The following is a 26527-nucleotide window of genomic DNA, read 5'->3' on the forward strand; positions in this document are numbered from 1 at the left end:
GGGTGGTTGGTCTCAGACGATCTTGGAGGTGAAGATGCTGGATGTGAAGGTCCTGGGCTGGTGTGGTTACACTTGGTCTGCGGTTGTGAGGCCGGTTGGATGTACTGCCAAATTCTCTGAAACACCTTTGGAGACGGCTTATGATAAAGAAAATGAACATTCAATTCCCTGGCAACAGCTCTGGGGGACATTCCAAGAGTCAGCATACCAATTACACGCTCCCTCAAAACTTGCAACATCTATGGCATTGTGCTGTGTGATAATACTGCACATTTTAGAGTGGCCTTTTATTGTGGCCAACCTAAGGCACACCTGTGCAATAATCATGCTGTCTAATAAGCATCTTGATATGCCACACCTGTGATGTGGATGGATTATCTTGGCAAAGGAGAAGTGCTCACTAATTCAATAGAGTTAGAATAATATTTGAGAGGCCTCTTGTGTACATAGTAAAAGTCTTAGATCTTTGAGTTCATCTCATGAAAAATGGGGCAAAAAAAAGTGTTGCGTTTATAATTTTGTTAAAAGATATATATATATATACAGTTGTGTTCAAAATTATTCAACCCCCAATGCTGTAAAGGGTTTTAGGGAATTTAGTGTACATTTGTAATTGTATTCAGAATGAAATCCTACAAGGACTTCTTAAAGAACCATATGCAATTAAAATGACATCAATTGGTTTTGTAATACAGTAGTAAATGTTTATTTTGTGAATTCTTCATTGACACAATTATTCAACCCCTTAAAGACTACCACTCTAAAGAACAGAGGTTCATTGAAGTGTTTTCAATCAGGTATTGAAAACACCTGTGGATGTCAGGGAGCAGCAATAAAGCATAATAAGCACCAATTAGGCAGCTTTAAAATGACTGTGATACTCAGCTCCTTCTAGACATTTACTGGTGTGGTTACAAACACGGTGAAGTCAAGAGAATGGTCCAGGAAGACAAGAGAAGAAGTGATTACTCTTCACGGGAAGGGCAATGGCTATAAGAAGATTGCAAAGATGTTAAACATACCAAGAGACACCATAGGAAGCATCATTCGCAAATTCAAGGCAAAGGGCACCGTTGAAACGCTACCTGGTCATGGCAGAAAGAAGATGCTGACTTCGACTGCTGTGTGCTACCTGAAGCGTAGAGTGGAGAAAAGTCCCCGTGTGACTGCTGAGGAACTGAGAAAATATTTGTCAGATGTGGGTACTGAAGTTTCTGCTCAGACAATACGGCGCACACTGCGTAATGAAGGCCTCCATGCCAGAACTCCCAGGCGCACACCCTTGCTGTCTACAAAGAATAAGAAGAGTCGACTGCAGTATGCCAAAAGTCATGTGGACAAACCACAGAAGTTTTGGGATAGTGTTCTGTGGACTGATGAAACAAAATTAGAACTGTTTGGGCCCATGGATCAACGCTATGTTTGGAGGAGGAAGAACAAGGCCTATGAAGAAAAGAACACCTTGCCTACAGTGAAGCATGGCGGGGGGTCAATCATGCTTTGGGGCTGTTTTGCTTCTGCAGGTACAGAGAAGCTTCAGCGTGTGCAAGGTACCATGAATTCTCTTCAGTACCAGGAGATATTGGATGACAATGTGATGCAGTCCGTCACAAACCTGAGGCTTGGGAGACGTTGGACATTTTAACAGGACAATGATTCCAAGCATACCTCCAAGTCCACTAGAGCATGGTTGCAGATTAAAGGCTGGAACATTTTGGAGTGGCCATCACAGTCACCAGACTTAAATCCGATTGAGAACCTCTGGTGGGACTTGAAGAAAGCAGTTGCAGTGCACGAGCCTAAGAATGTGACTGAACTGGAGGCTTTTGCCCATGACGAATGGGCGAAGATACCCGTAGATCGCTGCAAGACACTTGTGTCAAGCTATGCTTCATGTTTAAAAGCTGTTATAACTGTAAAAGGATGTTGTACTAAGTACTATGATTGAATGTCACTTGGGGGTTGAATAAAACTGATAATGATGTGAGCACAGAAAAGACATTTGTGGTTATTTCATTATAAATGTTATGTTATATTTGTCTGACCTACACGTGCCTCTTTGATTTAATTGTAAGCAGGATGACTGAATGATCAAAATCAATGTCAAACTGGCCAAAACAATCAATTTCAGTGGGGGTTGAATAATTTTGAACACAACTGTATATATATCTTTTAGGGATCGACCGATTATCGGCAAAGTCGATATATATCGAGGGTCGATATGCACTTTTCCCGATATATCAGAATCGCCCCACGGAGGTTACTGATATTGCCGATATTTCGGGATATCCTTTGTTAGTGGAAACAGTGCATTTAACCACTTCCATACAGAGCAGTTATACCCCCTTCCTGCCCAGACCATTTTTCAGCTTTCGGCGCTCTCACACTTTGAATGATAATTACTCAGTCATGCAACGCTGTACCCAATCAAATTTTTTATAATTTTTCACACAAATAGAGCTTTCTTTTGGTAGTATTTAATCACCACTGGGTTTTTTATTTTTTTGCGATATAAGTGAAAAAAGAGCGGAAAAAAAAAACACACATTTTGTTTTAGTTTCTATTATAAAATTTTGCGAATAAGTAATTTATTTTCATAAATTTGGGCCAAAATTTATACTTCTACATATCTTTGGTAAAAATAACCCAAATTAGTGGTTATTATTTAGTCTGTGTGAAAGTTATAGAGTCTACAACTATGGTGCCAATCCCTGAAAATGTATCACACCTGATGTACCGACGGCCTATCTCATTTCCTGAGGCCCTGAAATGTCAGGACAATACAAATACCCCCCAAATGACCCCTTTTTGGAAAGTAGACATTCCAGGGTATTTAGTAAGAGGCATGGTGAGTTTTTTGAAGTTGCAATTTTTTCCCACAATTCTTGGGAAATTGAAGAAATATTTTTTTTTTTTACACAAAATTGTCATAATTACAAGTTATTTCTCACACACAGTATATGCATACTTGCAATTACACCCCAAAATACATTCTGCTACTCCTCCTGAGTATGGCGATACCACATGTGTGAGACTTTTACACAGCTTGGCCACATACAGAGGCCCAATATTCAAGGAGCACTGTCAGGTGTTCTAGGAGCATAAATTACACATATAATTTCCTAACGACCTATCACACTTTTGAAGGCCCTGGAGCACTAGGACAATAGAATTACCCACAAAATTACCCCATTTTGGAAAGCAAACACCCCAATGTATATTCTATGAGGCATAATGAGTCTTTTGAACATGTTATTTTTTTCCACAAGTTTTTGGAAAATGTGGAAAGAAAATGAAAACATATTTTTTTTTACACAAAGTTGTCAATTTATAGGATATTTCTAACACATAGCATGTACATAGCAAAAATAACACCCCAAAATACATTCTGCTACTCCTCCTGAGTATAGCGATACCACATATGTGGGACTTTGTCACAGCATAGCCACATACAGAGGCCCAACATGCAAGGAGCACCGTCAGGCATTCTAGGAGGATAAATTACACATATAATTTCATTACAACCTATCACAATTTTTAAGGCCCTGGAACCCCAGGACAATGGAAACCCCCACAAAATGACCCCATTTTGGAAAGCAAACACCCCAACACATAATCTAGGAGGCATGGGTGGCAGATAGGTACTCAGGTACTCTGATGGGCTGCATACAAGTACTCAGGTACACTGATCGGCTTCAGAAAGGTACTCGGGTACTCTGATGAGCTTCAGAAAGGTACTCGGGTATTCTGATGGGCTAGAGACAGGTACTCGGGTAATCTGACGTGGTGCAGATAGGTACTCGTGCACTCTGGGCTGGAGACAGGTACTCGGGTACTCTGATGACAGGTATTCGGGTACTGTGATGACAGGTATTCAAAGTACCCTGAATACCTGTCATCAGAGTACCCGAATACCTTTCATCAGAGTACTTGAGTACCTGTCATCAGAGTACCCGAGTACCTGTCTCCAGCCCATCAAAGTACCCGAGTACCTGTCACCAGCCCATTAGAGTACCCGAGTACCTGTCATCAGAGTACCCGAGTACCTGTCACCAGCCCATCAGAGTACCCGAGTACCGGTCATCAGAGTACCTAATGGGCTGGTGACAGGTACTCGGGTACTCTGATGACAGGTACTCTGATGACAGGTACTCAGGCACTCCGATGACAGGTACTCAAAGTACCCGAGTACCCGTCATCAGAGTACCCGAGTACCTGTCATCAGAGTACCCGAGTACCTGTCATCAGAGTACCCGAGTACCTGTCACCAGCCCATCAGAGTACCCGAGTACCTGTCATCAGAGTACCTGATGGGCTGGTGACAGGTACTCGGGTACTCTGATGGGCTGGTGACAGGTACTCAGTACTCTGATGGGCTGGTGACAGATACTCGGGTACTCTGATGGGCTGGTGACAGGTACTTTGATGGGCTAGTGACAGGTACTTTGATGGGCTAGTGACAGGTACTTTGATGGGCTGGTGACAGGTACTCATTATTGGGGGGGGCAATCAGTGTGTTTTGGGGTGCACTGTAATCGGTAACTAGCTGTTACCACAATCTCCTCCTCACACAGGATCAGTGGGTGAGGAGGAGAACACGGTGACAGCTACTTACCGTGTTCTCTGTTGACACTCTGTGACCGGCTGTGATTGACAGCGGGTCCCGTGATAAAAAGCCAATTTCATTGGCTCTTTACCTAGATCGGGGATGGGTTCTGTCCAAGGGACGAGCCTCGTCCCCGATCGCCGCGCTGCGCGTACCCGTGGGGTGCACATTGAGAAGAGAACGAGCGGCTCGCGCTGGAGCTGCTCATGTGATCGGCTGTGATTGACACAGCCGATCACGTGGTAAACAGCCAATTTCATTGGCTATTTACCTTGATTGGTGGATGGGCTATGTCCGGGGGACGAGCCTCATCCCCGATCGCCGTGCTGCGCACCCCTGGGGGCGCCCAGTAGCAGGGAGAACAGGCCGCCGTCATATGACGTCGGCCCGGATCGGTAAAGCCTTCCTGCCGCCGTCATTTTACTATGAGGCGGTATGGAAGTGGTTAAAAAAAAAAGAGGGAAATTAGGTAAAACGTAAGGAGATATATCTGTGGGAATATATTGAAATTAGGGTGTTATATTGAGATTATCACTCAAGGATTAATTTCTGATGTGACGTTAGCAATTTTATTAATATTATAAATATATTTTAATTGATTTAGACAACCTTTGGTTGGAAATAAAATACAGGTTATTGGGAAAACTTTTAATATTGGGGTTAGTTTAGATTAAGATGAGGTTGATAATTATAATACAGCTGCCATAATACTGAACAAAGCCAAGATAGATGGGGTACGTTGGAATTTTCTACAAAAGATGAAATCTAAAGGTCTGATAATAACTTGATGTGTGATCCATGATGTGAGAGTAATAAATACAACCTTAAAGAGGAAGTGAACCCTCCTCTGCAAGTTGTACCTATAGGTAAGCCTATGATAAGGCTTACCTATAGGTACTGTAAATATCTCCTAAACATGTACCGTTTAGGAGATATTTACCTTACATGCAGCCAGTGACATCACTGGCGCATGCGCTCTGAAGGAATGGCCGCTGGTGCCGTTCCTTCAGAGTCCCGTGCCGTGACCGTCGGCTCCCGTGCGCGTGCGCAGGAGTGACGTCACCGCGGCTCCGGCCAATCAGATGGCCGGATGCCGCGATCCCGGAAGACGGGCGACATAGAGGTAAGCCGGCGGCACGGCGGGGGCTCGTTCTAAGGTAAGTATTTCATAATGAGCTAGTATGCGATGCATACTAGTTCATTATGGGTTTCTCTTTCAGGTTGAAAAAAAATAAAAAATAAAAAATTTGAGTTTACAACCTCTTTAAATAACAGACCCATCACATCAAGTCCACACACCCTGTTAGGATAGATGCCACCTGCAGCTAAGCTGTTTTATAATTTTTGATCTGGCTCATGGTTTTTCTGTTGGTAGTTTTTGTTTTTATCTATGTATAATTCCAAAGCAGAATGTGTGGATTGTGAAATGATATGTTCCTTTTCCTTGTAAGTGCAGTGGTAAACTGATGCAATACTGCACAATATTGTTATCATTTATTATGAAATATATTATTTTGTCAGATGGAAACTAAGGACTGTGTTATATTGCTAAAACTAACAACAGCACAAGCAATGAGAAAGTATAATATTGCCAGGACAAGGTTTTATTTTAGAAACATGTAACTGGAGTTTTTACACAAACAGCATGATAGAAAAAAACAAGCAATTTTAATATATCTCATGCAAGCTGGACCCAATAATGAAGGATTCACCAAGGTAAATCAAAGTAGCAGCAAGGTTCTACTGGACAAAGTTACAGACATTATTTTAGTCAATTATTTAACTTTTAATGGTCCACATTTTGTGCAGAAAATATTGCAAACAGCCAAACTAAATATTTGTTTAATGAAAGGTTTAAATATGAATTTGTATTGTTGTTTATGTACAAATCTAACAATGATAAGAGCGTACATTTAAATCCAGCCACCTTATTGCATAAAAAAGAGAGTTGTGTTTGTTTTTGTTGTTTTTATGCTGTCTTTTGTCCACTGTTTTATCTTTCCGGTTCCTCAGTGGTATCACTGTCCACTATGAGAGCCCATTCACAGTAGCGCGACTTGTGAGGCGACTTGTGTGCCCTCAAGTCGCCTGACATAACAAAAGCAATGTTAATCAATCAGTGCCGTCTTAATTGGCACTACTGAAGTTGCTCCGACTTCAGAAAAGGGTCCTGTACTACTTTGAGGCGACCTGTGATCCGACTGTCCCATATACTTCAATGGGAGTCACCTCCTTATCTTAATTGAAGCGACTTGTTATCAGACTTTCCAGGAAGAAGAGAGAGATTAGCAAGGCATACGTGGCATTGGTGAACACTGATACGTGGCACTGATACGTGGCACTGGTGGACACTGATTTGTAGCACTGATACGTGGCACTGATACGTGTCACTGGTGGACACTGATTAGTGGCACTGATACGTGGCACTGATACATGGCACTGATATGAGGCACTGGTGGACATTGATTCGTGGCACTGATACATGGCACTGGTGGACACTGATTCGTGGCACTGATATGTGGCACTGGTGGACACTGATTCGTGGCACTGATATGTGGCACTGATACGTGGCACTGGTGGACACTGATACGTGGCACTGATACGTGGCACTGGTGGACACTGATTTGTGGCACTGATACATGGCACTGATATGAGGCACTGGTGGACATTGATTCGTGGCACTGATACGTGGCACTGGTGGACACTGATTTGTGGCACTGATATGTGGCACTGGTGGACACTGATTCGTGGCACTGATATGTGGCACTGATACGTGGCACTGGTGGACACTGATACGTGGCACTGATACGTGGCACTGATACGTGGCACTGGTGGACACTGATTTGTGGCACTGATACATGGCACTGGTGGACACTGATACGTGCCACTGATACGTGGCACTGGTGGACACTGATTCGTGGCACTGATACGTGGCACTGGTGGACACTGATTCTTGGCACTGATATGTGGCACTGGTGGACACTGATTCGTGGCACTGATACATGGCACTGGTGGACACTGATACGTGGCACTGATATGTGGCACTGGTGGACACTGATACGTGGCACTGATACGTGGCACTGGTGGACACTGATTCGTGGCACTGATATGTGGCACTGGTGGACACTGATTCGTGGCACTGATACATGGCACTGATACGTGGCACTGGTGGACACTGATATGTGGCACTGGTAGACACTGATTCGTGGCACTGATATGTGGCACTGATACGTGCGATACGTGGCACTGATACGTGGCACTGGTGGACACTGATTTGTGGCACTGATACATGGCCCTGGTGGACACTGATACATACCACTGATACGTGGCACTGGTGGACACTGATTCGTGGCACTGGTGGACACTGATTCTTGGCACTGATATGTGGCACTGGTGGACACTGATTCGTAGCACTGATATGTGGCACTGATACGTGGCACTGGTGGACACTGATACGTGGCACTGATATGTGGCACTGGTGGACACTGATTTGTGGCACTGATACATGGCACTGATACGTGGCACTGGTGGACACTGATTCATGGCACTGATATGTGGCACTGGTGGACACTGATTTGTGGCACTGGAGGGCAGTGGCACTGGTGGACACATACGTGGCACTGGTGGGCAGTGGCACTGGTGGACACTGATACGTGGCACTGGTGGGCAGTGGCACTGGTGGACACATACGTGGCACTGGCGGGTAGTGGCACTGGTGGACACTGATACGTGGCACTGGTGGGCAATGAGGAAATGAGTAAAAAAAAAACAGAAAAGGGGAATTAGGTCACAACACATCATATTCTGATTGGCCAAATACAAAGTCGTCTGTCATATAAGTCGCGCAGATTAATTCACAAGTCGCGCTAAAGTCGCTGTAAAATCGCAGTAAAAAGTTGCTCCGACATTGGTTTGCGGCAGTGTGAACCGGCTCTGACTGGTAGACTCTGTACCAGATGATATTTTGTAACACTTTTTCAATAAAAGCATTTTTATCTTTTGATTAATCAGATTTGAGCATCCCCTCTGTTCTTGCAACCCTCTGAGGAGACACCTCCTTGTTCCCTCTCTTTTTTTGTTTTTGTCCCAGCCACCTTATTGCCTGTATTGGAGGAAGCTGAGGACAAAGAAAAATTACATGTTTTAAACAAATGACGTAGGAATCAGTCACTGTGAGCCCAGTGCAGGACACACTCCCTAAAGACCCAGATATTAGATTTTTTTGTAGATCTGATCCCGGTTTATCAGTATGGCAATAACCATACTGAGTATGCAATTATCACCCAAAAGAGCGCTCTGTATTCAGAGTCATTGGATCCCTCTTCCCCAGCTGAAGAAGCAGAGCTCCATGCTTTAGCAATGCCTGTGAGCTATCAAAAGAGTATACATTTATATAGATAGTAGAGATTTAGAGAGCTTTTGGTTCCATTTGAAGGGCCAGAAGTTTGTTTTTACTTCGGCAGGTAAACCAATCAAACATGCTAGTTAATTGATTGGCCGTCCAGCTTCTTGCCGAGGTAGCCACAGACACTTGCTGGGTCTGTGCAACTCACAGATTCCACCCTAGTTCTGGCCCAGTAGAGTTGGGAATAATATTTAAACTTTAAGGACCCCAGAACGAGAAGAACAAGTGGTCCACAGGGGGCAACTTCTTATAAAACAAGACTTTTCTTGTGCAAATCCACCATTCCCCCCTGCGGGACGGGCGTCCGGCCGGCAGGCAAATGCCACAACCCCCCGCCAGCGGGACAGATGGCCGGCTGGACAGCCAGCATTCTTACCACCTCTGCGTCTCCTCCCTCTTCCTATATGGCCAGTAAAATCACTTCTCTTTTCAGCCAATCAATCTGTCTGGGAGGAGAATCAGTGTGATAATAGCGAATATTCCTTTGCTATTGTCATACAACTGGGTGGACTCAGGGCGCTGTGCTCTGGGCCCCGAGCCCACCCTTTTTTGAAGCCAATTAGAACCTCTGGCTCTAATCAGGTGCTTAAAAAAAACAAAACCCTATTGGAATCAATGCATCCAGCACCCTGCATGTACATTAGGGGGCCAGATGCATGGATGGGGGGGGGGGGGGGTGGCGCTCTTGCGCCCCCAATGGATGGGCTGCCACTGGTGCCAGGGTTGTTTTTATAATAACCGTTTCTTGTCTGTGTCTAATTGTCTGTGTCTAATTGTCTGTGTTTACCTATGCTGATAAGTAAGCATGTCCACAGTTAAGTTAGAAGGCCTTTCTGGCCACGGGAGTGTGCAGCCCATTACTCTGTAAATATTTTTTTTATCAATCTTTTTTAACAATGAAAAGTCACTTTGTAATAAAAAAGCTGCTCTCAGCTATTATATTCTTCACAATGGAGTTTTCCTCTTTGGTCAGGTATACCTCCAACTAAGCATGTGGAGGTTCCAGGTTAAAGGTGATAGCAGGTATGGTTAGTGATCAAAATATTGATCAAAAGAGAGGAGATTGTAAAGGAAATTTGTACATCCTGTATATTATTGTATTCTATTTTGTATGTATTGCACATTGCATATTACTCAGTGTGCACAGGGCACTAGTAATGTTTTCATTAAATGTTTGCTTTTTTCGAGTCCTGATTAGAATTAGCCTGCTTATGTTGCACCCCTTGTTACCATAAAAGTACAATTTTAATATTAATGATATACCTACTTAATCATGTGTATAAAAGTCTTTAATTGCGCCAACTAAAACAAAACAATTATTTTGGAAAGATGAGGAGTGTATCTTTTTGTGTCTGTTCCCTACTGCAGTAGTTATTCATTTGGAACCACTAATCAATATGAGGATAGGAGTTGCCTATCTATAAAATTTCCAGAACACTACTGTCCCATGTCCTAGATATATGTAGCACCCTCCTAGGTAGGTTCTAGAGAGAGAGTATAGTTTTAAATCCTGTCTGCTTACCAGAGGGATTGCAGGTAAATCTATATTGTTCTCTGCCTACCAGAGAGCAGAATCTGCTAGTGAGGTCTTCTCAATATGCTCAGGTGCAACTCAGTCTGTCAGCAGAGTGTTTCACACTGGTCCAATAGGGAGGCATATTGGAGAGTGGGAGGAAACCTGACAAATGAGTGCACAGGCATTTAGTACAGCCCTGGTGATTTGGCAGAGGAAAAGTGACTCGGCGCATGCTGGGATACTGTATAAATACCAGGAGCACATGTGCTTGGAGTCTTTTGTCTTAATAGCGATGTCCCGGAGGGAGGGGGCGGCTGCCTCCTCCTCTTTAGAAGTGCCATGCCGCCTCAGGTAGTCAACCTGAGGGCCTAAAGAGCTAGAGAGAAACTGAACCCAGAGGTCCTGTGGAGATGACTAAGAGGGGAGACACTGAAGGATCTGATTCTGCAGTACAGTGAGTACAGATCTGTGTCAAGGGGTCAGACCTGAGGGGGGGGGTCAGTGGAGTCAGTGGACGGGTGTCAGTAAAGGGGATGCTAGAGAGTGTCCTGAAGACAATGTAGATCACCAAGTCTATTGCTGGAGAAAGAGCAAGGAGACTTAACCCTTTCCATACATGTGGTAGTATGGTTTAAGCAGTGTGACTGCTTCCACAAGCAACCTGCTCCTCCTGCAGATGATTGACCCAATACAGGTGACAGCTTTCTAGCAGGCTTGGCCACATAGGTTAAGAATAGATTCGGAAACATGCCTGAAGTAATTCTTAGTCCTTGGTAGTAGGCAGGTCCTCAGTTTCCCCTGTACAATCTAGGAATGCTAGTCCTGAATTGCACAGGATGAAATCAGTTGCAGCAGGTCAGGTAACAAAGGGTAAAGACTTTGGCAGACCAGTCACATGAAAAGGAGGAGGCCTGCGGGAGCAAGATGTAAGGTAAGCATATAACCTTATTCATCATCCCCTAGAAAAACAAGCAGGTAACCCTCGCAGTGTGGAGAGGGACTCGCTGCACAGGTAAAATACATTTCCATGGGGGTTCAACTTTTACGCTCTGCAACAGGTCAAATAAATCTGAATGGGTCATTATTATCAAATGTACAGGGTTTATATAAGAGATTGACTAGGCTGTGTTCTGAAATAGTCTAAGCACGCAGCCTATGTCTGTCCCAGAGCTGCACACAGATGGTCAGGTTAAGGAAATGTTATTTAAAATATTCTTTTTTTTTTTTTTCTTTTTTTTATTATTACCATCATTAATTTAAATAGCAGTCGTGTCTGTGAATACAGTGAGGTCACACAGGAGATAATTAATCACAAAAACATTAAAATATATATATATAGATACATTGATCTCATCTTGGAGACCTGCCAGCACCTTCCTAAAAGTGATTTGTTATGTTTTTCAGCATTGACTGCTGGGCAATGGTCGCCACTGACTCAGTAGACGATACATTAAGCTATTAAGCTTCTTGTTTCTCTAGTTTTTCAATTCCTCTTTTTTTTTCTTTATAGTGCTGTTCAGGTGCCTATCTTCTAGTTACAAATAATATCAAGAATATTTTATAGAAAATTGTGTGAAAATCATGCTCTTAATGACCCCGAACGTCTCACTGTCTGCTCCTGTCCCATTAGGAAGATTTCTCTTTCCTTCCTGACCTGGAGAAACAACAGGAAGTATGAGAAATCTGCTTAACCACTTGCCGACCATTGGGAACTATATTTACTGCGGCAGTCAGCCCCGTACAGGCAAAGTGACGTAGTACTACGTCGCTAGCCTGGGAGCCTCTAGGGGGTAAGCGCGCGCCGCCGGAGACACGCTCCCACCCCCGCTTGTTCCCTAACATGTCCACACGTGTGACTGGAGGACCCGATGTCCGCCGGTCACTCGCAATCTCCCGGTGGAGAGGGAGAAAGGCAGGCGGCTGATGTAAACAAAGCCGCCTGTCATTCTCCCTTATGTAAGAACAGAGATCATACGATCCTGCTATGCAGGATCGTATGTCTCTGTGGTTACATCACAAGCCACACCCCTTTACAGTTAGAAGCACGCCCCTAGGGACACACTTAGCCCCTGCATCACCAATAAAGTTAACCCCTTCCCTGCCAGTGTCATTTTTACAGTAACAGTGCATATGTATAGCACTGATTACTGTAGTAATGTCACTGGTACCCCCAAAAGTGTCAAAAATGTCAGTCAAGGGTCCGATCTGTCCGCCGCAATGTCGCAGTCCCACAAAAAAAATTGCAGATCACCGCCATTACTCATTAAAAAAAAACAATAAAAATGACAAAAATCTTTCCCTTAGTTAGTAAACGCAATAACTTTTGCGCAAACCAATCAAAATACGCTTATTGTGATTTTTTTTTAACCAAACACATGTAGCAGAAAACAAACTGGCCTAAAATGTTAAAAAATTTAGATTTTTACATTTTTTGGGGGGGGGGAATTTCATGTAAAAAAATGTGAAAAATATTGTTATTTTTTCAAAATTGTCGCACTTTTTTGTTTATAGCGCAAAAAATAAAAATTGCACAGGTGATCAAATACCACCAAAAGAAAGCTTTGTTTGTGGGAAAAAAAGGACGTCAATGTCATTTGGGTACAGCGTCGCACGACCGCGCAATTGTCCGTTAAAGTCACGCAGTGCCGAATCGCAAAATAGGGCCTGGTCAGGAAGGGGGTAAAATCTTCCGGGGCTTAAGTGGTTAATTAAAAAAGGAGGGAAATAACTCTTAAAAGCTGTACCTGAAAAAAGTGTCCCTACTGGGAGATTTCTTATGTTATTATTCTGGTGACAAATGTAAAATTTTGGATTTCCCAAAACCTGACAGGGGGGTGTAACTTTTCCACATTCCAATTAAAAGTGAAACCCTTACACTAATTTCTAGTATATGAGACTTCTTAAACCAGCAACTAGCAAAAATATGTGATTTTGCTAGTTTAACCCCTTTCCACTGGAAAAGGATACACGCAGCCTTATGGAAATGAGTCCTGATTCATGGGGCCACATTAATGCACTGCTGTGTTTGTGCTGAAAGCTCGTTCCCAGCACAGAGACTGAGCTCGCACCAAGCTCAGTCTCATACTAATGATTGGGAACTGGGAGTCCCAATACCCAATCACCTGATCACTGTAATAGCCTCTAATCAGTTACAGTATAGCCTGGCCCTGTATTTTTTTTTCTCCTCTTAAATGGAGAAAAATATACATTGTACTTTTTTCTTTGCTAGAGGGGAAAAGTGTAAACAACAACAAAAGAACAGCATATGCAAAGAAAACGGAAAATTTATATCAAATACTTACCGTAATTTTCCTTTCCTGATGGACTCCATGGCAGCATACGTATCGGGTTTGGCCCCGCCTCCAAACCTACCCATAGGACCTCACTCCCATAAATCTTTGCTCCTGTTCAGCACACGTGTTCTGTAACTATCCTCCACAGAAATCCGGGAGGGAACTCCTGCTGCCATGGAGTCCATCAGGAAAGGAAAATTACGGTAAGTATTTGATATAAATTTTCCGTTTTCCTGACAGACTCCATGGCAGCATACGTATCGGGAAATAACTCGCCGTACACACAGGGTGGGCAGGTGCTGAACAGAAAAGTTTTAATGCATTTTGTCAAACAGACAGGACTTGCAAACCAAAATTCACAGAAGAAAGAGCCGCTGGCTCAACACAGTAATGGGATAAGAAAGTGTTAATAGAGGACCACGATGCTGCTCTGCAAATGACTTCAGGAGCCACATGTCTGGATACTGCCCAGGAGGTAGAGATGCTCCGCGTCGAATGAGCTGTAACTACTGCTGGAGGGGTCAAGCCCTTAGCCCTATAAGCCCACTGGATGGTCTGGATGATCCAAGAGGAAATGGATCTCGTCGAGGCTCTTGAACCTTTGTTTTTTCCATAAAAGGTAACGAAAAGATGTTCTGATTTTCTGAAAGAGGAAGTGGCATTTAAATATTTCTTAATACACTCTCCAACATCCAGCGGATGAACCGAAGAATCTTCCTCTTCCTGTCTAAAGGTTGGTAATACTGTTTCTATGTTTTCATGGAAGACAGAGGTCCTTTTTGGTCTCGCATCCAGCATGGGAATGAGCACCACTCTGTCAGGAAAAAAGGTTAAGAAAGGCTCTTGTGTCCCAAAGGACCCAATTTCCGACACTCTTTTTGCTGAGGTTATAGCCACCAGAAATACTGTTATCAGTGTAAGTTCTCTTATGGTCAAAGAATCAAACATGTCTTGAATTTGACTCGCCAGGAAATCCAGAACTAGTGGCAGATCCCACTTGGGAAACCTGGGTTTTCTCTGAGGTCTGATTCTCACTGCCCCTTGGAAGAACTGACGAATTAGGGCATGAGTGGCCCAGGAGATCCCTGTAAAAGCAGAAATAGCCGAGACCTGGACTCTGAGCGAACTCACTGATAGAGGCAAATCCAGTCCTGATTGGAGAAAGCTCAACACATCCTGGATCTTAATTGAAGATTGAGGGTCAGGCCTTGTATTCAGTTGTGCAGAAAATTTTTCCCAGATTCTCTGATACACCCTGTTCGTTGAGCTTCTTCTAGCACTAAGTAATGTCGAGATTGCCGTTTCTGGACAGCCTAAAGCCTGTAACCTCCTCCTCTCAACATCCAGACCTTGAGATGTAAACGGTCTGGGCACGGATGGAGTACAGACCCCTGGGACAACAGGTCCGGTCTGAAGGGTAGCGGGATTGGATCTTGGACACTGAGTAGCGTCAGAAGGGGAAACCATGGCCTGTTCGGCCAGAAGGGAATCACCGCCACTACCTCCACTGGCTCCGACCTGAGTCTCCGAAGGAACTGCAACACAATCGGAATTGGTGGGAAGGCGTATGCCCTGTGGAATCTCCACTGATCCGAGAGTGCATCTATCCCTGATGCTTGTGGATCTCTGAATCTTGAGTAGTACTTCGGCAGTTTGTGATTGCAGGGGGAGGCGAAGAGATCTACCTCTGGAGAAAACCCCAATGTTAGGATCCAGTCGAACGTTTCCTTGTGAAGGGACCACTCGTTGTTGTCCAGATCCACTCTGGACAAGAAGTCTGCTTTGACATTCTGGACTCCTGGAACATAAACCGCTGAAAGATTCGAGAGATTTTTCTGTGCCCAGGACATAATCGGCTCCACTTCCCTCAATAGGGACCAGCTGCGTGTACCCCCTTGTTTCCTGATGTATGCCACTGCTGAGGTGTTGTCCAGGCGCAGCATGACAGGTTGGTCTTTTGTCAGGTGAGCAAATGCTCGAAGAGCTTGGAATGCTGCTCGGAGTTCTAGTATGTTGGATACTATTCCTCGAGTGGAAAACTCCCACCTGCCCTGTGCCACCTCCGACAGACAGTGGGCACCCCAGCCTATGTTGCTGGCGTCCGAGGTAACCACTACCCACGGAGCTGGTTTCAGAGAGTGGCAGTTCAGCAGGTGGTCTCTGCATAGCCACCAAGGAAGACTCGCTCTCATTGAAGGGGTTAGGAAGATGCGTTGATCCAGATGCCACGTATCCCATTGCTGAAGGAATCCCTTCTGAAAAGGTCTCATCCTCCACAGGGCCCACTTCACCATGGGGACTACTGCGACCATAGTCCCGATCACCTTCAGACATTGACGTGCCTGAAGATGAGAGGATGAGAGGGCAAAGCGAATCCTGTCTCGGAGAGTCCCTATCTTTTCCTCTGGAAGAGAGATAGTCGCCTTCTCTGTGTCGAACAGAGCGCCCAAGTAGATCAGGGACTGAGTTGGAATCAGGTGACTCTTCTCCTTGTTGAGTAACCAACCAAACTTCTGGAGAGTGGACACGACCTGCTCCAGATGAACTAATAGTTGGTCTCTGTCTTGGGACAACAGGAGTAGATCGTCCAAATAGTGGTGAAGACGGATACCTTTCAATCTCAGTAGGGCTACCACGGCCAATAAGATTTTTGAAAAGGTCCGTGGAGATGTTGAGAGCCCGAATGGGAGACAGATAAACTGAAGATGTAATCCTCCCACTTCGAACCGGAGAAACCTTTGAAAATCTTCGTCCACAGGGACATGAAAGTAGGCGTCTTTCAAGTCGATGGACACCATCCAATCTGCCGGCTGGACTGACTGCTGTATGGACAACAGGGTCTCCATTTTGAACCTTTCTTTTTTTATGAATTTGTTCAAGAAGGTCAAATCTATTACTGGTCTCCATGATCCGTTCTTCTTTTGGACCAGAAAGAGCGGAGAATATATTCCTTGGCCTCGCTCTGACTCTGGAACGGAGATGACAGCCCCTTGAGCAATGAGAGCTTCGACGTAAGAAAACAAAATCTGACGCCTTTCTTCTAGACATGGTATGGCAGTAGGCAGGAACCTTGAGCCTGGCCTCTCCTTGAAGACCCACTTGTGGCCTGAAGACACCGTCCTGACGGCCCAGGGGTCCTGAATCGAAGCCGCCCAGACATGTCGGAAGGAGCGTAGACGTGCACCCACCCGACATGTCTGAGCGGGCCCACCTTCAAAAGGACTTAGTGGGCTCGCGGTCCCCAGAGGAGACGTTCTTTGTCGTCTTCCTGGAAGACTGTCTGGATCTCCAGTTCCGGTTGAACTCCCGACCAGGTCTATAAGAACGAGCTTCCCTGGCCCGGTCAGGCACAAATTTTCTGGTAGGCTGTCCTTTCTTGACGTTGAACTGGCGCCGATCCTGGGGAAGAAACCCAGACTTACCGCCTGTAGCCCGGGTTATGGCCTCGTCCAGTTTATTCCCGAAAAGGGAGGACCCCTCAAAGGGAATACGGCACCAAACTTGCTTTGATGCCGGATCCGCCACCCAAGGGCGGAGCCAAAGAGCTCTCTTAGCTGTGACCGAGGACAGCATAACTCTTGCCAATAGACGGATCAAGTCTATGGAAGCCTCCCCAAGGAACGACGCGCCCAGCCTAAGCTCCTGGATTGGAGCGCTTCTGGCCACCTCCTCCGAAACCGATCTGACCGATTCGTCTACCACATCAGCCCAAGACTCCATGGCTTTGGATAGAGCAGCCAAAGCCAGGACTGGCTTACAGGCCATACCTGCTGTAAGGTAGATTCTCTTCAAATCAGAGTCCATCCTTCGGTCCAACGGGTCTTTAAATGAGACCGTATCCTCTAAGGGAAGGGTCACGTGCTTGACCAGTCTCATGACTGCTGCGTCGACTAGGGGAGGGGACTCAAGATGTTTCACATCATCCTCTTTGAAGGGGTAAAGTTTAGCCATCTTGGATACTAAGGAATTCTTTCGTTCCACCTTTTTCCACTCCTCCAAGATGATTTCACCCAACTCTCCCAGGAAGGGAAAATTAACACGCTCCTTATTGAGCTGTTTAAAGTACTTCTTCTGCTTGGGAGGGGGAACAGCTGACTCCTCCCAATTTAAGGTCTCTCTGACCGCTTTAACTAGGGAAGGCACCAAGGTATATTCAAAACCCACGCAGGGATCCTCATCTTCAGAGTCGCTACCTGACAAGAGCATCGACTGATGGCTTGTGTGGGCTGACTCGAAATCTTCCTGTACCTGTAGTGCTACAGGGGAGGGGCTTGGGGAAGCCGTTGCAGTGTCTTGAGAACGACTGACACCCAACTCTGCCAAAGAGTCCTTAACCACTCTCTTGACCAAAGCCTCAATGCGCTGATCGGAAGTATCCCTTTCTCCCGCAGCCTGGGAGAAACATCTATCACAGAAAAGCTTCCTCTCCGGGACACTAGCGCCACAGCCTCTGCAACCTGCTTTGTCAGGTCTCCGTGCGTGGCTGGCTGAAGTAGATGATTTTTGATGATGTGAGCCCGAACGGGACTTTCCTGTAGAGTGCCGGTGGCGAGAGCTTGAGCGTCTTTCACTTCTTTGAGAAGAGTGCCTAGTCTCTGAACGAGGAGGGCTGTGAACAAGAGAAAAAACAGAAAAAACAGACAGGAAGCTAGGAACACTTGAGTTCCTACCCCCACCCCCTATAACCCACAGCCCCACTAAGAAGCCCCAAATACCTGTTAGGGGCGGGCTGACCACCGGAGGGCAAAGTAGCTTCCATTCTGATGCTGACCTACAAGAATGAGCCGGACAGCAATGTCAGAAAACCAGCAAAAGAGGAGGGGGGGGGAGGGGGGGGGGGGCTCCCAAACTGGGGCCAGTACTCACCAAGAACCAGAGGTTAGCAGGCAGAGCGGCAGCGAACAGCAGGCGTCCAAAAACCGATCAGATGCGGAGTATGGAACACCCAGTATCAGCAGTGTGTATAAACACAACACTGCTGACAGTTCTGGGGTTTAAATATGGCGCCTGGTGACGTCATCAGCGCTCGCCGCCGACGCCAACTCACTGCGCATGCGCCGCGCTCTTACTGCGCACGCGCGAGAGCCAAGCCTCGTTCTGGAGGCGCCGCACATGCGCAGTAGCGCACCGCACCGGCGGCCGGTCAGGAAGTGAACCGCTGACCGGCCCCGGACCACTAGCCACCAGGGAAGGCAGGAAAGACCAGGTAAGAGAAAACATATAAACAAAGGCAATATAAGCATACAAAATAGCTGCCATGGAGTGTACTCACGAACCGCAGACCACCAGGGATGGATGCATACCGGACTTATCTCTTTCAAGGGTACCGGCCACCCGCAGCAGCTGGGCTTTTTGGCCAAGGCTGCTACATCTTCGCCCCTCCTCCATACCCCGCAGCAGCTGGGGCTTATTGGAGAGCTCCATACCCGACAGGTAGAGCCATCCATCACCCGGAATCCATCTTCAGGTAGGATATCAGGTAATCCTTTGGAGGACAAAAAAAGAACACGTGTGCTGAACAGGAGCAAAGATTTATGGGAGTGAGGTCCTATGGGTAGGTTTGGAGGCGGGGCCAAACCCGATACGTATGCTGCCATGGAGTCTGTCAGGAAAAGCATTTTTAATTTAGTAATTGTAAATCTTGTAGGGGGTTAAGATTTGTTTTAGGTAAGATAAAAAAGCAAAATGCGCACTATTGTTTCTGGTCCCCACTACGGGTACAAACAACAAATAACATACAAGTATGTGGAATCGCTGCGATCATCAGGAGCAGGAGAATAAATTATGGGATGTTCATTGTTGGTAGATTATGATGATATGCGGACATTTTTTATATATTTTATAAATAAATGTATTAAGATAAGATATATTAAGCCTTTTTTTTTTTTTATATTTTGTGCCAGTTTTTCTTTGATAATATAAAAAGTCAGGAGATATCCATTACCACCAAATGAAAGCTAAAAAAAACGGTATAATTTATCTGGAGTAGTTGCAATGATATGTACAGTTTTACTTACACATGTCAAAATTGCAAAACTGTGTTCAGGCATTAAGATTTGTTTTACCCTTCAGCAGCACTTTCAAAATGCATTTATTGCCCCTTTTCCCTGATCTAATATGTTCCGCCCTCACCCTCCACAGAAGTATACTTACTGAGGTCTGATAGTTACGGCATCCGTTGTTTGTCTACATCCAGCTGTGAAAGGCTCCCTCTAGACTTCTATGGGGCTCAACTTCCGCCACCCCTGGTCAGGAGAAGCCTACAGGGCTGTCATGCACAAGCATGCCCTGGAGAGGAAGTCTTTCAAAACAAGGTCCCTTCACAGCCCTATATTCCCCCTGCTAGCCTACCCCCTCAGTACAGACTACCACAGCACTAGCCCCTTAGTACAGTCGTCCCCCCCCACAGCATTGAACCCTCTGTACAAAACCCTCCCCAGCAGAGACCTCTTAGTACAGACACCTCAGTACAGACACGTGCCCCCTACCCCCTACCCCCTGAGTCCAGACTACCACAGCACAGACCTCTTAGTACAGACCCATGCTAGCCTACCCCCTCATTACAGACTACCACAGCACAGACCTCTTAGTACAGACCCATGCTAGCCTACCCCCTCATTACAGACTACCACAGCACAGACCTCTTAGTACAGACCCATGCTAGCCTACCCCCTCATTACAGACTACCACAGCACAGACCTCTTAGTACAGACCCCTCAGTACAGACCCATGCTAGCCTAACCCCTCAGTACAGACTACCACAGCACTAGTTCCTTAGTACAGACCCCCCCCCCCACAGCATTGAACCCTCTGTACAAAACCCTCCCCAGCACAGACCTTTTAGTACAGACCCATGCTCCCTTTAGTGCAGACCTCTCAGTAAAGCCTCCCCCATCCAGCATAGACCCCCTAGTACAACCCCCCCCCCCAAACTCACTCACCAGATGTAAAGTTCAGAATGAGAGGGGGTATTCCCCTTGGCTGTGTCATATGACCAGATCAGGGAAGGGAAGGTCTTCTCTTGGTTCTGAACTGCCACTGTCAGTGGAGCAGAAGTGGCAATGACAACAGACAAAAAAAAAAAAATCTTAGGAGGACACAACACCCACAAAGAGTCAACACTGTTAGCTTATGTATGCAGGCAGGTTAAAGTAAACTTCTTTTCCATTTTGGATTTGTAAAAGTCTAAAAGGAAATGCCTTAAGACGCCTGCTTTTACCTTCATTCGACCAAAATGTGCACCTCTGATTTAGTTTTCCTTTGTTACCAGTGACTGACATTGCTGTTGACACCTGTACCTGCTGTGACATTTCCAAAAAGAGCTACTCTCATTCATAGAGTAGGAGACCTCAGAATTTCTGTCACTGGTCATACAAATACTTTCCCAGCTGTGCAGTACGGAGAATTATTTTAGCTTTAATATAATATTGCCTTCAGAGTGTCTGGTCATCCTGGCCAGCACTGAAATTAATCCTGTATGTCTAATGCATTAAACTATGGTTTAGAAAATATATATTTTATTGAGAGAAAATAATTGAAGACCTATGGTTTGGAAAAGACCAACCACATAGTTCCACAAAAGAAAAAACTGGACTTTCTAAGGCACATTGTAAAATGAATCAATACGACTCACAATTGATAAAATGTAATTTTATTCCAAAACAATTATTAAAAGAGTGAGGAGAAAATAGACAATCCTCATTCAAATGACATACATAAAAAAGAAGAAAAAAGAAAAAGAAACATTGCTACAATAGTAACCCAAAACAGTTTCTATCCCAAGTGGTCACAGAGGACCAAAGGGAGGACTGTAAAGGTGAGTACTAAAATTGTTACAGTGTCATATCTATTTAATCATTGCAGAATCATATCTAATCAATGGGTCTACGCGTTTCGCAGCGTGCTTCTTCAGGACCGATTTATATCAGAAATTTCTGCTCAAAGGGTGTAGCAAATACCTCCCAAGCGGACATAGAAGGCGCGGAAAAAAGGGGGAGGGGGGGTATTGTAACCTTGTGAGTTGCACTTGAATTGCCTTCTTGAACAGATTGGCAGTCAACCAAATAAGCCTTATTTCAGGGTTCCAGTGAAAAAGATTTTTTAGATAGTTGGACAGAGGATCAAAAAGCCCCGTAGTAGAAAATCACTGAGTATATTACATCAGTGATTACAGATATGTATTCTTAACTCAATAAAGTACCTTCTTTTGCTCTCAGTCTCCTCCAAAACTCCAAATCCATTTTTTATGCTAGTGTGGTTTGACTTCTTGTTTGAAGTTGGCTATGTTTGTTCTCCATGGTCCCAATGCATGTAGGAATGTAGCCACCCTCTCTTGCTTGCTCCAGAGATGGACTATGGGATTTGTGGTGTACATAGAGCAGTGCACATGACCACAACTAAAGTACTCTGATCGTTTCAAACAAATTGAAGTAAGAAAGAAAAAGAAGAGGTTTGGGAGCCCACAGAGGAAATTACAAGAAAGCAGAAAGACAAAGTAAGACATTTTGTGAAAGATAGATCACATGGTCATTAAGTAGTGGATGTGTATTGATTATTTTTGGAGAGTAAGGATATTGTTTAGTGCCGCTTTAAGTGCAGAAAATTGACACGCTAAACAAAGTTGCAATTCATTTTGCCAGCAAAGCTGCATTCCTGCTTTAATAAAAGATAGTCAACAATGATTAAATCAGGTCTCTGATACTAAAATCAAGTTTGAAGTGTAACCTTAGCCAAAATGTTTGCTTTTTTAAAGTTAAGCTAAGCACTACAGCCCCTACTGATTAGTGATTAGTGACACTTTATTCCTTATGAAAGAGGAAGTAAACCCTCCCCTGTAAAGCAAAGGCATAATGAGCTAGTATGCATCTCATACTAGCTCATTATGAAATACTTACCTTAGAACGAAGCCCCGCAGTGCCACCCACTCAGCGACAGGACGGCCAACATGTTCAGCCGTCCTGCTTCCTGGTTCGCGTCCTCCGGCCATCTGATTGGCCGGAGACTTGATTACATCACTCTCGCGCATGCGCGTGGGAGCCACAGTTCACGGCACAGGGCTCTGAAAGAATGGCATGGGTGGCCGTTCCTTCAGAGCGCATGCACCAATGATGTCATCGGCTGCATGAAAAATTCATATCTCCTAAACGGTGCAAGTATAGGAGATATTTACAGGACCTATAGGTAAGCCTTATTAAAGGCTTACCTATAGATACAAGTCCCAAGAGAGGGTTTACAACCACTTTAAGAACCCTGCCCTGAAGGCTATGCTACATTGTTTGGACTAAATGTTGCCAAATGTTTGGAACTGTATTGCATACAGAAGAACGGATGTTTGTGAAGATATTTTTTGGAAAGTTAATTAAGTTCTACAACAGCCACTGCTATGCCTCGCTACTGACTATGGGCAGGGCCGCTGATAAGGCAGTACAGGCGGCCCTGCTGTACTTTTATTTCTAGGGATTTTGCAGCTGTGACGGCAACTCTGCACATGCTCAGTTTTCAGTGAGCATTTCCTCCCTATCACATCTGAGCAGCCCATGTGACTATAGAGTCACACATGTGGGCATACACACAGTGGTAAATGACAGCCCACTCCCTCCTTCCTCCTTCATGCCCACTAACCAGCTAAACACAGTGGGAGCTGGATATTACATGTAGATTAACCACTTCTGGACTGGAAGAATTTGCCCCCTTAATGACCAGGCTGATTTTTGCGATTCAGCACTGCGTTACTTTAACAGATAATTGAGCCATCGTGCGACACTGTACCCAAATAAAATTGATGTCCTTTTTTTCCCACAAATAGAGCTTTCTTTTGGTGGTATTTGATCACCTGTGCGGTTTTTATTTTTTCCGCTATAAACAAAAAAAACACAATATTTTTCACTTTCTGCTATATAACATTCCCCAAAAAAAAAATTCGAAATCTAATTTTTTATCCCTTTAGACCAATTTGTATTCTGCTACATATTTTTGGTAAAAAAAAAAAAATCGCAATAAGCGTATTTTGATTGGTTTGCGCAAAAGTTATCGAGTCTACAAACTAGGGGAAAGATTTTTGTCATTTTTATTTATTTATTTACTAGTAATGTCGGCGATCTGCGATTTTTAGCAGGGACTGCAACATTGCGGCAGACAGATCGGACCCCTAACTGACATTTTTGACACTTTTGGGGGGACCAGTGACATTACTACAGTAATAAGTGCTAAAATTATGCACTGTTACTGTAATAATGACACTGGCAGGGAAGGGGTTAATCCAGTGGTGATCAAAGGGTTAAGTGTGAGCCTAGGGGGTGACTTCTAACTGTGGGGGGAGGGGGGTTGACAACAGCTGACTGTCATTCTCTCTCAGCAGGGAGCAATCGCGCGTGCCCCCACCAGTGGTCCCGCGAAACAACGTACAGTTACGTCATTTATCAGGACAGAGCCAACTTGTCGCAGTATATGTACTGCTAGTGGTCAGCAAGTGGTTAAAGTGATACTAAACACACACTGTTTACACTTTACATTGCCTCTTCTATTTATGTATGTGGAAGAAGGCACTGTAATTACTGTAATAAAAAAACATCTAAGTACCTATGTGATATCCAGCTGTCACTTGACCCTGATCTCTCCCAGCCTGTCTGCAGGAAGCATAAGCAGAAAGAGCTTCTAGTGCTTCTCTGCTGCTGATCACATGTAAAAAACAGCCTTTGGAATGCATTGTAAACTGTGACAGGAAGTCAGGTAAATCTGGGAATGTAGTCACTGAGAGGAGACACATTCCCACCTGCTTTGAAAAGTTCACTAATTATTATAGGGTGTCGGCTGCCAAAGGCAGCAGGAAGGTGTAAAGAAGTTGAAAAACCATTCAGCTGTTCAGAATGAGGAGATCAAGGCCTCTATAATTTGTCCAGAGAAAATCTATTGAGTGCTGCCTCCTGTCGCCGTGTGGGCTGGGAGAGGAAGGCAGACAAACGGCTGCATCCTGACGCCATGTGGGTAGAGGACAGTCCTGTGTGCCCCCTGAAAGCTGAGTGAGCATGGGGAAGACCTCCTGAAGCGGTGTGCGCTCAGGAGGGTAAAAACGAGTGAAGACGTCTCAAAGGTGAGAAGACGAAGTGTTTCTGTGTGAAAGAAAACAAAGGGACATGTTCAATGGACAATGTTTTGTGCTGTGTGAAAAGCAAACAAATGGACATTTGAGTGTCTGCTGTAGGATCAGCAGTGTCGGCCCAACAGTAGGTTGGGAAGACTTCTTAGGTAGGTTCCAGCTGTGAGAAGGTAGACGCCCACAGCGGCCAGGATTTATTTTGTGTTTTATTTTATTTTGTTTTTTTTTTTCTGTCAGGATCTTCTCTCCTGCACACATAGATTGTGCAATCTCATGCACCAGATAAAGTTCATCAAACATTTGCACTTCCTTGCAGGGATCTTCGCTTCTGCCCGCATCCTCCACCATATGTGAGGGATTAGCTCGGTGGTAGGCGTAGATGACTCCTTGGGGAGTGCGTTTTCACAGAGAAATAGCCCAAAAGTGCTTGCAAACAACAGGTTTATGGTTTATTCTTCCAATTTCTTCAAACAAGTGCATGCAGCAAAACAACAAAATAAAATAAAACACAAAATAAATCCTGGCCGCTGTGGGCGTCTACCTTCTCACAGCTGGAACCTACCTAAGAAGTCTTCCCAACCTACTGTTGGGCCGACACTGCTGATCCTACAGCAGACACTCAAATGTCCATTTGTTTGCTTTTCACACAGCACAAAACATTGTCCATTGAACATGTCCCTTTGTTTTCTTTCACACAGAAACACTTCGTCTTCTCACCTTTGAGACGTCTTCACTCGTTTTTACCCTCCTGAGCGCACACCGCTTCAGGAGGTCTTCCCCATGCTCACTCAGCTTTCAGGGGGCACACAGGACTGTCCTCTACCCACATGGCGTCAGGATGCAGCCGTTTGTCTGCCTTCCTCTCCCAGCCCACACGGCGACAGGAGGCAGCACTCAATAGATTTTCTCTGGACAAATTATAGAGGCCTTGATCTCCTCATTCTGAACAGCTGAATGGTTTTTCAACTTCTTTACACCTTCCTGCTGCCTTTGGCAGCCGACACCCTATAATAATTAGTGAACTTTTCAAAGCAGGTGGGAATGTGTCTCCTCTCAGTGACTACATTCCCAGATTTACCTGACTTCCTGTCACAAAACATAAATAAATAATATCAATAAACTGTTTTAAATTGTCGAACAAATATATATTTGAATCAAATCTTTCTTATTTTGTGGAAATAACATAGTGTGGGCGGATTTCTGCCAGTCACAGGCGGTGTTGCACCCCTCCATTCTGTGTCTTAGATTTAGAGGGAGGTGAAGTCTACATTAACCCGCTTGACAAACGCCTGCCCCAGATATACTGCGGCAGGCTGACTCAGCTGCTCCAATCAACGTATGGGAATGTGTTGCATGCCGGACTATGACCATACACTGTGATCTGCATTTACGCATTTTTTATATAGAGTTTCTGTTTACAGTGGCTGCTAGTGTATACATCAGAGTTACACATAATTTTATTGCACAATTTATTCTATCTTTTAGACCACAATATTTATATATTTATATATATTTATAAATTATATATTTAGATTGGGAGCGCCGGGCGGGTGTATGCAGTTTATCTTCAGACACCTTTTTTAGTGTATGGGTACGTCGGTTCGCGGGAGCG

The sequence above is a fragment of the Pelophylax lessonae genome (genome assembly GCF_965119305.1).
Source record: "Pelophylax lessonae genome assembly, chromosome: 2".
Taxonomy (NCBI): Eukaryota; Metazoa; Chordata; class Amphibia; order Anura; family Ranidae; genus Pelophylax; species Pelophylax lessonae.